We start from the raw sequence: 11,025 nt of genomic DNA on the forward strand, positions 1-11,025 counted from the left end.
CGCGCAGTAGTGCAGCGGAAAGAACTACTGAACTCCCAGAAATGGTTCCAAGAAGCTTCTGTTTGCAGTGTAACACGAGTGGACAGAAGTCGTTATGGAGCCTGTTGCATTCAGTCCCGATGCAATTTCTGTGTTTCATCGTCAATGTGGAGGTACATGGGTTACAGCAAACGCGCAGTAGTGCATCGAAAAGAACTACTGAACTCCCAGGAAAGGTTCCAAGAAGTGCCTGTTTGCAGCGTAACACGAGTGGACAGAAGTCGTCATGGAGCCTGTTGCATTTAGTCCCGATGCAATTTCTGTGTTTCATCGTCGATGTGGAGGGACATGGGTTACAGCAAACGCGCAGTAGTGCATCGGAAAGAACTACTGAACTCCCAGGAAAGGTTCCAAGAAGAGCCTGTTTGCAGCGTAACACGAGTGGACAAAAGTCGTTATGGTGCCTGTTGCATTCAGTCCCGATGCAATTACTGTGTTTCATCGTCAATGTGGAGGTACATGGGTTACAGCAAACTCGCAGTAGTGCATCGGAAAGAACTACTGAACTCCCAGGAAAGGTTCCAAGATGAGCCTGTTTGCAGCGTAACACGAGTGGACAGAAGTCGTTATGGTGCCTGTTGCATTCAGTCCCGATGCAATTTCTGTGCTCCATCGTCAATGTGGAGGTACATGGATTACAGCAAACGCGCAGTAGTGCATCGCAAAAAACTACTGAACTCCCAGGAAAGGTTCCAAGCAGAGCCTGTTTGCAGCGTAACACGAGTGAACAAAAGTGTTATGGTGACTGTTGCATTCAGTCCCAATGCAATTTCTGTGTTTCATCGTCGATGTGGAGGGACATGGGTTACAGCAAACGCGCAGTAGTGCATCGGAAAGAACTACTGAACTCCCAGGAAAGGTTCCAAGAAGTGCCTGTTTGCAGCGTAACACGAGTGGACAGAAGTCATCATGGTGCCTGTTGCATTTAGTCCCGATGCAATTTCTGTGTTTCATCGTCGATGTGGAGGGACATGGGTTACAGCAAACGCGCAGTAGTGCATCGGAAAGAACTACTGAACTCCCAGGAAAGGATCCAATAAGAGCCTGTTTGCAGCATAACACGTGTGGACAGAAGTCGTTGTGGTGCCTGTTGCATTCAGTCCCGATGCAATTTCTGTGTTTCATCGTCAATGTGGAGGTACATGGGTTACAGCAAACGCGCAGTAGTGCAGCGGAAAGAACTACTGAACTCCCAGGAAAGGATCCAAGTAGAGCCTGTTTGCAGCGTAACACGAGTGGACAGAAGTCGTTATGGTGCCTGTTGCATTCAGTCCCGATGCAATTTCTGTGTTTCATCGTCAATGTGGAGGTACATGGGTTACAGCAAACACGCAATAGTGCATCGGAAAGAACTACTGAACTCCCATGAAAGGTTCCAAGAAGAGCCTGTTTGCAGCGTAACACGAGTGGACAGAAGTCGTTATGGTGCCTGTTGCATTCAGTCCCTATGAAATTTCTGCGTTTCATCGTCAATGTGGAGGTACATGGGTTACAGCAAACGTGCAGTAGTGCATCGGTAAGAACTACTGAACTCCCAGGAAAGGTTCCAAGAAGAGCCTGTTTGCAGCGTAACACGAGTGGACAGAAGTCGTTATGGTGCCTGTTGCATTCAGTCCCGATGCAATTTCTGTGTTTCATTGTCAATGTGGAGGTACATGGGTTACAGCAAACTCGCAGTAGTGCATCGGAAAGATCTACTGAACTCCCAGGAAAGGTTCCAAGAAGAGCCTGTTTGCAGCGTAACAAGAGTGGACAGAAGTCGTTATGGTGCCTGTTGCATTCAGTCCCGATGCAATTTCTGTGTTTCATTGTCAATGTGGAGGTACATGGGTTACAGCAAACGCGCAGTAGTGCATCGGAAAGAACTACTGAACTCCCAGGAAAGGTTCCAAGAAGAGCCTGTTTGCAGCGTAACACGAGTGGACAGAAGTCGTTATGGTGCCTGTTGCATTCAGTCCCGATGCAATTTCTGTGTTTCGTCGTCAATGTGGAGGTACATGGGTTACAGCAAACGTGAAGTAGTGCATCGGAAAGATCTACTGAACTCCCAGGAAAGGTTCCAAGAAGAGCCTGTTTGCAGCATAACACGAGTGGACAGAAGTCGTTATGGTGCCTGTTGCATTCAGTCCCGATGCAATTTCTGTGTTTCATCGTCAATGTGGAGGTACATGGGTTACAGCAAACGCGCAGTAATGCATCGGAAAGAACTACTGAGCTCCCAGGAAAGGTTCGAAGAAGAGCCTGTTTGCAGCGTAACACGAGTGGACAGAAGTCGTTATGGTGCCGGTTGCATTCAGTCCCGATGCAATTTCTGTGTTTCATCGTGAATGTGAAGGTACATGGGTAACAGCAAACGCGCAGTAGTGCATCGGAAAGAACTACTGAACTCCCAGGAAAGGTTCCAAGAAGAGCCTGTTTGCAGCATAACACGAGTGGACAGAAGTCGTTATGGTGCCTGTTGCATTCAGTCCCGATGCAATTTCTGTGTTTCATCGTCAATGTGGAGGTACATGGGTTACAGCAAACGCGCAGTAATGCATCGGAAAGAACTACTGAGCTCCCAGGAAAGGTTCGAAGAAGAGCCTGTTTGCAGCGTAACACGAGTGGACAGAAGTCGTTATGGTGCCGGTTGCATTCAGTCCCGATGCAATTTCTGTGTTTCATCGTCAATGTGGAGGTACATGGGGTACAGCAAACGTGCAGTAATGCATCGGAAAGAACTACTGAACTCCCAGGAAAGGTTCCAAGAAGAGCCTGTTTGCAGCGTAACACGAGTGGACAGAAGTCGTTATGGTGCCTGTTGCATTCAGTCCCGATGCAATTTCTGTGTTTCATCGTCAATGTGGAGGTACATGGGTTACAGCAAACGCGCAGTAGTCCAGCGGAAAGAACTACTGAACTCGCAGGAAAGGATCCAAGAAGAGCCTGTTTGCAGCGTAACACGAGTGGACAGAAGTCGTTATGGTGCCTGTTGCATTCAGTCCCGATGCAATTTCTGTGTATCATTGTCAATGTGGAGGTACATGAGTTACAGCAAACGCGAAGTAGTGCATCGAAAAGAACTACTGAACTCCCAGGAAAGGTTCCAAGAAGAGCCTGTTTGCAGCGTAACACGAGTGGACAGAAGTCGTTATGGTGCCTGTTGCATTCAGTCGCGATGCAATTTATGTGTATCATTGTCAATGTGGAGGTACATGAGTTACAGCAAACGCGCAGTAGTGCATCGGAATGAACTACTGAACTCCCAGAAAAGGTTTCAAGAAGAGCCTGTTTGCAGCGTAACACGAGTGGACAGAAGTCGTTATGGTGCCTGTTGCATTCAGTCCCGATGCAATTTCTGTGTTTCATCGTCAATGTGGAGGTACATGGGTTACAGCAAACGTGAAGTAGTGCATCGGAAAGATCTACTGAACTCCCAGGAAAGGTTCCAAGAAGAGCCTGTTTGCATCGCAACACGAGTGGACAGAAGTCGTTATGGTGCCTGTTGCATTCAGTCCCGATGCAATTTCTGTGTTTCATCGTCAATGTGGAGGTACATGGGTTACAGCAAACGCGCAGTAGTGCATCGGAAAGAACTACTTAACTCCCAGGAAAAGTTCCAAGAAGAGCCTGCTTGCAGCGTAACACGAGTGGACAGAAGTCGTTATGGTGCCTGTTGCATTCAGTCCCGATGCAATTTCTGTGTATCATTGTCAATGTGGAGGTACATGAGTTGCAGCAAACGCGCAGTAGTGCATCGGAAAGAACTACTGAACTCCCAGGAAAGGTTCCAAGAAGAGCCTGTTTGCAGCGAAACACGAGTGGACAGAAGTCGTTATGGTGCCTGTTGCATTCAGTCCCGATGCTATTTCTGTGTTTCATCGTGAATGTGAAGGTACATGGGTTACAGCAAACGCGCAGTAGTGCATCGGAAAGAACTACTGAACTCCCAGGAAAGGTTCCAAGAAGAGCCTGTTTGCAGCATAACACGAGTGGACAGAAGTCGTTATGGTGCCTGTTGCATTCAGTCCCGATGCAATTTCTGTGTTTCATCGTCAATGTGGAGGTACATGGGTTACAGCACACGCGCAGTAATGCATCGGAAAGAACTACTGAACTCCCAGGAAAGGTTCGAAGAAGAGCCTGTTTGCAGCGTTACACGAGTGGACAGAAGTCGTTATGGTGCCGGTTGCATTCAGTCCCGATGCAATTTCTGTGTTTCATCGTCAATGTGGAGGTACATGGGGTACAGCAAACGTGCAGTAGTGCATCGGAAAGAACTACTGAACTCCCAGGAAAGGTTCCAAGAAGAGCCTGTTTGCAGCGTAACACGAGTGGACAGAAGTCGTTATGGTGCCTGTTGCATTCAGTCCCGATGCAATTTCTGTGTTTCATCGTCAATGTGGAGGTACATGGGTTACAGCAAACGCGCAGTAGTGCATCGGAAAGAACTACTGAACTCCCAGGAAAGGATCCAAGAAGAGCCTGTTTGCAGCGTAACACGAGTGGACAGAAGTCGTTATGATGCCTGTTGCATTCAGTCCCGATGCAATTTCTGTGTATCATTCTCAATGTGGAGGTACATGAGTTACAGCAAACGCGAAGTAGTGCATCGGAAAGAACTACTGAACTCCCAGGAAAGGTTCCAAGAAGAGCCTGTTTGCAGCGTAACACGAGTGGACAGATGTCGTTATGGTGCCTGTTGCATTCAGTCCCGATGCTATTTCTGTGTATCATCGTCAATGTGGAGGTACATGGGTTACAGCAAACGCGCAGTAGTGCATCGGAAAGAACTACTGAACTCCCAGGAAAGGTTCCAAGAAGAGCCTGTTTGCAGCGTAACAAGAGTGAACAGAATTCGTTATGGTGCCTGTTGCATTCAGTCCCGATGCAATTTCTGTGTTTCATCGTCAATGTGGAGGTACATGGGTTACACCAAACGCGCAGTAGTGCATCGGAAAGAACTACTGAACTCCCAGGAAAGGTTCCAAGAAGAGCTTGTTTGCAGCATAACACGAGTGGACAGAATTCGTTATGGTGCCTGTTGCATTCAGTCCCGATGCAATTTCTGTGTTTCATCGTCAATGTGGGGGTACATGAGTTACAGCAAACGTGCAGTAGTGCATCGGAAAGAACTACTGAACTCCCAAGAAAGGTTCCAAGAAGAGCCTGTTTGCAGCGTAACAAGAGTGAACAGAATTCGTTATGGTGCCTGTTGCATTCAGTCCCGATGCAATTTCTGTGTTTCATCGTCAATGTGGAGGTACATGGGTTACACCAAACGCGCAGTAGTGCATCGGAAAGAACTACTGAACTCCCAGGAAAGGTTCCAAGAAGAGCCTGTTTGCAGCATAACACGAGTGGACAGAATTCGTTATGGTGCCTGTTGCATTCAGTCCCGATGCAATTTCTGTGTTTCATCGTCAATGTGGGGGTACATGGGTTACAGCAAACGCGCAGTAGTGCATCGGAAAGATCTACTGAACTCCCCGGAAAGGTTCCAAGAAGAGCCTGTTTGCAGCATAACACGAGTGGACAGAAGTCGTTATGGTGCCTGTTGCATTCAGTCCCGATGCAATTTATGTGTATCATTGTAAATGTGGAGGTACATGAGTTACAGCAAACGCGCAGTAGTGCATCGGAATGAACTACTGAACTCCCAGAAAAGGTTTCAAGAAGAGCCTGTTTGCAGCGTAACACGAGTGGACAGAAGTCGTTATGGTGCCTGTTGCATTCAGTCCCAATGCAATTTCTGTGTTTCATCGTCAATGTGGAGGTACATGGGTTACAGCAAACGCGCAGTAGTGCATCAGAAAGAACTACTGAACTCCCAGGAAAGGTTCCAAGATGAGCCTGTTTGCAGCATAACACGAGTGGACAGAAGTCGTTATGGTGCCTGTTGCATTCAGTCCCGATGCAATTTCTGTGTTTCGTCGTCAATGTGGAGGTACATGGGTTACAGCAAACGTGATGTAGTGCATCGGAAAGATCTACTGAACTCCCAGGAAAGGTTCCAAGAAGAGCCTGTTTCCATCGTAACACGAGTGGACAGAAGTCGTTATGGTGCCTGTTGCATTCAGTCCCGATGCAATTTCTGTGTTTCATCGTCAATGTGGAGGTACATGGGTTACAGCAAACGCGCAGTAGTGCATCGGAAAGAACTACTGAACTCCCAGGAAAGGATCCAAGAAGAGCCTGTTTGCAGCGTAACACGAGTGGACAGAAGTCGTTATGATGCCTGTTGCATTCAGTCCCGATGCAATTTCTGTGTATCATTCTCAATGTGGAGGTACATGAGTTACAGCAAACGCGAAGTAGTGCATCGGAAAGAACTACTGAACTCCCAGGAAAGGTTCCAAGAAGAGCCTGTTTGCAGCGTAACACGAGTGGACAGATGTCGTTATGGTGCCTGTTGCATTCAGTCCCGATGCTATTTCTGTGTATCATCGTCAATGTGGAGGTACATGGGTTACAGCAAACGCGCAGTAGTGCATCGGAAAGAACTACTGAACTCCCAGGAAAGGTTCCAAGAAGAGCCTGTTTGCAGCGTAACAAGAGTGAACAGAATTCGTTATGGTGCCTGTTGCATTCAGTCCCGATGCAATTTCTGTGTTTCATCGTCAATGTGGAGGTACATGGGTTACACCAAACGCGCAGTAGTGCATCGGAAAGAACTACTGAACTCCCAGGAAAGGTTCCAAGAAGAGCCTGTTTGCAGCATAACACGAGTGGACAGAATTCGTTATGGTGCCTGTTGCATTCAGTCCCGATGCAATTTCTGTGTTTCATCGTCAATGTGGGGGTACATGAGTTACAGCAAACGTGCAGTAGTGCATCAGAAAGAACTACTGAACTCCCAGGAAAGGTTCCAAGAAGAGCCTGTTTGCAGCGTAACAAGAGTGAACAGAATTCGTTATGGTGCCTGTTGCATTCAGTCCCGATGCAATTTCTGTGTTTCATCGTCAATGTGGAGGTACATGGGTTACACCAAACGCGCAGTAGTGCATCGGAAAGAACTACTGAACTCCCAGGAAAGGTTCCAAGAAGAGCCTGTTTGCAGCATAACACGAGTGGACAGAATTCGTTATGGTGTCTGTTGCATTCAGTCCCGATGCAATTTCTGTGTTTCATCGTCAATGTGGGGGTACATGGGTTACAGCAAACGCGCAGTAGTGCATCGGAAAGATCTACTGAACTCCCCGGAAAGGTTCCAAGAAGAGCCTGTTTGCAGCATAACACGAGTGGACAGAAGTCGTTATGGTGCCTGTTGCATTCAGTCCCGATGCAATTTATGTGTATCATTGTAAATGTGGAGGTACATGAGTTACAGCAAACGCGCAGTAGTGCATCGGAATGAACTACTGAACTCCCAGAAAAGGTTTCAAGAAGAGCCTGTTTGCATCGTAACACGAGTGGACAGAAGTCGTTATGGTGCCTGTTGCATTCAGTCCCAATGCAATTTCTGTGTTTCATCGTCAATGTGGAGGTACATGGGTTACAGCAAACGCGCAGTAGTGCATCAGAAAGAACTACTGAACTCCCAGGAAAGGTTCCAAGATGAGCCTGTTTGCAGCATAACACGAGTGGACAGAAGTCGTTATGGTGCCTGTTGCATTCAGTCCCGATGCAATTTCTGTGTTTCGTCGTCAATGTGGAGGTACATGGGTTACAGCAAACGTGAAGTAGTGCATCGGAAAGATCTACTGAACTCCCAGGAAAGGTTCCAAGAAGAGCCTGTTTCCATCGTAACACGAGTGGACAGAAGTCGTTATGGTGCCTGTTGCATTCAGTCCCGATGCAATTTCTGTGTTTCATCGTCAATGTGGAGGTATATGGGTTACAGCAAACGCGCAGTAGTGCATCGGAAAGAACTACTTAACTCCCAGGAAAAGTTCCAAGAAGAGCCTGTTTGCAGCGTAACACGAGTGGACAGAAGTCGTTATGGTGCCTGTTGCATTCAGTCCCGATGCAATTTCTGTGTATCATTGTCAATGTGGAGGTACATGAGTTGCAGCAAACGCGCAGTAGTGCATCGCAAAGAACTACTGAACTCCCAGGAAAGGTTCCAAGAAGAGCCTGTTTGCAGCGAAACACGAGTGAACAGAAGTCGTTATGGTGCCTGTTGCATTCAGTCCCGATGCTATTTCTGTGTTTCATCGTGAATGTGAAGGTACATGGGTTACAGCAAACGCGCAGTAGTGCATCGGAAAGAACTACTGAACTCCCAGGAAAGGTTCCAAGAAGAGCCTGTTTGCAGCATAACACGAGTGGACAGAAGTCGTTATGGTGCCTTTTGCATTCAGTCCCGATGCAATTTCTGTGTTTCATCGTCAATGTGGAGGTACATGGGTTACAGCAAACGCGCAGTAATGCATCGGAAAGAACTACTGAGCTCCCAGGAAAGGTTCGAAGAAGAGCCTGTTTGCAGCGTAACACGAGTGGACAGAAGTCGTTATGGTGCCGGTTGCATTCAGTCCCGATGCAATTTCTGTGTTTCATCGTCAATGTGGAGGTACATGGGGTACAGCAAACGTGCAGTAATGCATCGGAAAGAACTACTGAACTCCCAGGAAAGGTTCCAAGAAGAGCCTGTTTGCAGCGTAACACGAGTGGACAGAAGTCGTTATGGTGCCTGTTGCATTCAGTCCCGATGCAATTTCTGTGTTTCATCGTCAATGTGGAGGTACATGGGTTACAGCAAACGCGCAGTAGTCCAGCGGAAAGAACTACTGAACTCGCAGGAAAGGATCCAAGAAGAGCCTGTTTGCAGCGTAACACGAGTGGACAGAAGTCGTTATGGTGCCTGTTGCATTCAGTCCCGATGCAATTTCTGTGTATCATTGTCAATGTGGAGGTACATGAGTTACAGCAAACGCGAAGTAGTGCATCGAAAAGAACTACTGAACTCCCAGGAAAGGTTCCAAGAAGAGCCTGTTTGCAGCGTAACACGAGTGGACAGAAGTCGTTATGGTGCCTGTTGCATTCAGTCGCGATGCAATTTATGTGTATCATTGTCAATGTGGAGGTACATGAGTTACAGCAAACGCGCAGTAGTGCATCGGAATGAACTACTGAACTCCCAGAAAAGGTTTCAAGAAGAGCCTGTTTGCAGCGTAACACGAGTGGACAGAAGTCGTTATGGTGCCTGTTGCATTCAGTCCCGATGCAATTTCTGTGTTTCATCGTCAATGTGGAGGTACATGGGTTACAGCAAACGTGAAGTAGTGCATCGGAAAGATCTACTGAACTCCCAGGAAAGGTTCCAAGAAGAGCCTGTTTGCATCGCAACACGAGTGGACAGAAGTCGTTATGGTGCCTGTTGCATTCAGTCCCGATGCAATTTCTGTGTTTCATCGTCAATGTGGAGGTACATGGGTTACAGCAAACGCGCAGTAGTGCATCGGAAAGAACTACTTAACTCCCAGGAAAAGTTCCAAGAAGAGCCTGCTTGCAGCGTAACACGAGTGGACAGAAGTCGTTATGGTGCCTGTTGCATTCAGTCCCGATGCAATTTCTGTGTATCATTGTCAATGTGGAGGTACATGAGTTGCAGCAAACGCGCAGTAGTGCATCGGAAAGAACTACTGAACTCCCAGGAAAGGTTCCAAGAAGAGCCTGTTTGCAGCGAAACACGAGTGGACAGAAGTCGTTATGGTGCCTGTTGCATTCAGTCCCGATGCCATTTCTGTGTTTCATCGTGAATGTGAAGGTACATGGGTTACAGCAAACGCGCAGTAGTGCATCGGAAAGAACTACTGAACTCCCAGGAAAGGTTCCAAGAAGAGCCTGTTTGCAGCATAACACGAGTGGACAGAAGTCGTTATGGTGCCTGTTGCATTCAGTCCCGATGCAATTTCTGTGTTTCATCGTCAATGTGGAGGTACATGGGTTACAGCACACGCGCAGTAATGCATCGGAAAGAACTACTGAACTCCCAGGAAAGGTTCGAAGAAGAGCCTGTTTGCAGCGTTACACGAGTGGACAGAAGTCGTTATGGTGCCGGTTGCATTCAGTCCCAATGCAATTTCTGTGTTTCATCGTCAATGTGGAGGTACATGGGGTACAGCAAACGTGCAGTAGTGCATCGGAAAGAACTACTGAACTCCCAGGAAAGGTTCCAAGAAGAGCCTGTTTGCAGCGTAACACGAGTGGACAGAAGTCGTTATGGTGCCTGTTGCATTCAGTCCCGATGCAATTTCTGTGTTTCATCGTCAATGTGGAGGTACATGGGTTACAGCAAACGCGCAGTAGTGCATCGGAAAGAACTACTGAACTCCCAGGAAAGGATCCAAGAAGAGCCTGTTTGCAGCGTAACACGAGTGGACAGAAGTCGTTATGATGCCTGTTGCATTCAGTCCCGATGCAATTTCTGTGTATCATTCTCAATGTGGAGGTACATGAGTTACAGCAAACGCGAAGTAGTGCATCGGAAAGAACTACTGAACTCCCAGGAAAGGTTCCAAGAAGAGCCTGTTTGCAGCGTAACACGAGTGGACAGATGTCGTTATGGTGCCTGTTGCATTCAGTCCCGATGCTATTTCTGTGTATCATCGTCAATGTGGAGGTACATGGGTTACAGCAAACGCGCAGTAGTGCATCGGAAAGAACTACTGAACTCCCAGGAAAGGTTCCAAGAAGAGCCTGTTTGCAGCGTAACATGAGTGGACAGAAGTCGTTATGGTGCCTGTTGCATTCAGTCCTGATGCAATTTCTGTGTTTCATCATTAATGTGGAGGTACATGGGTTACAGCAAACGCGCAGTAGTGCAGCGGAAAGAACTACTGAACTCCCAGAAATGGTTCCAAGAAGCTTCTGTTTGCAGCGTAACACGAGTGGACAGAAGTCGTTACGGAGCCTGTTGCATTCAGTCCCGATACAATTTCTGTGTTTCATCGTCAATGTGGAGGTACATGGGTTACAGCAAACGCGCAGTAGTGCATCGAAAAGAACTACTGAACTCCCAGGAAAGGTTCCAAGAAGTGCCTGTTTGCAGCGTAACACGAGTGG

Source organism: Schistocerca gregaria, chromosome 9, assembly GCF_023897955.1.
Source record: "Schistocerca gregaria isolate iqSchGreg1 chromosome 9, iqSchGreg1.2, whole genome shotgun sequence".
NCBI classification, from domain to species: domain Eukaryota; kingdom Metazoa; phylum Arthropoda; class Insecta; order Orthoptera; family Acrididae; genus Schistocerca; species Schistocerca gregaria.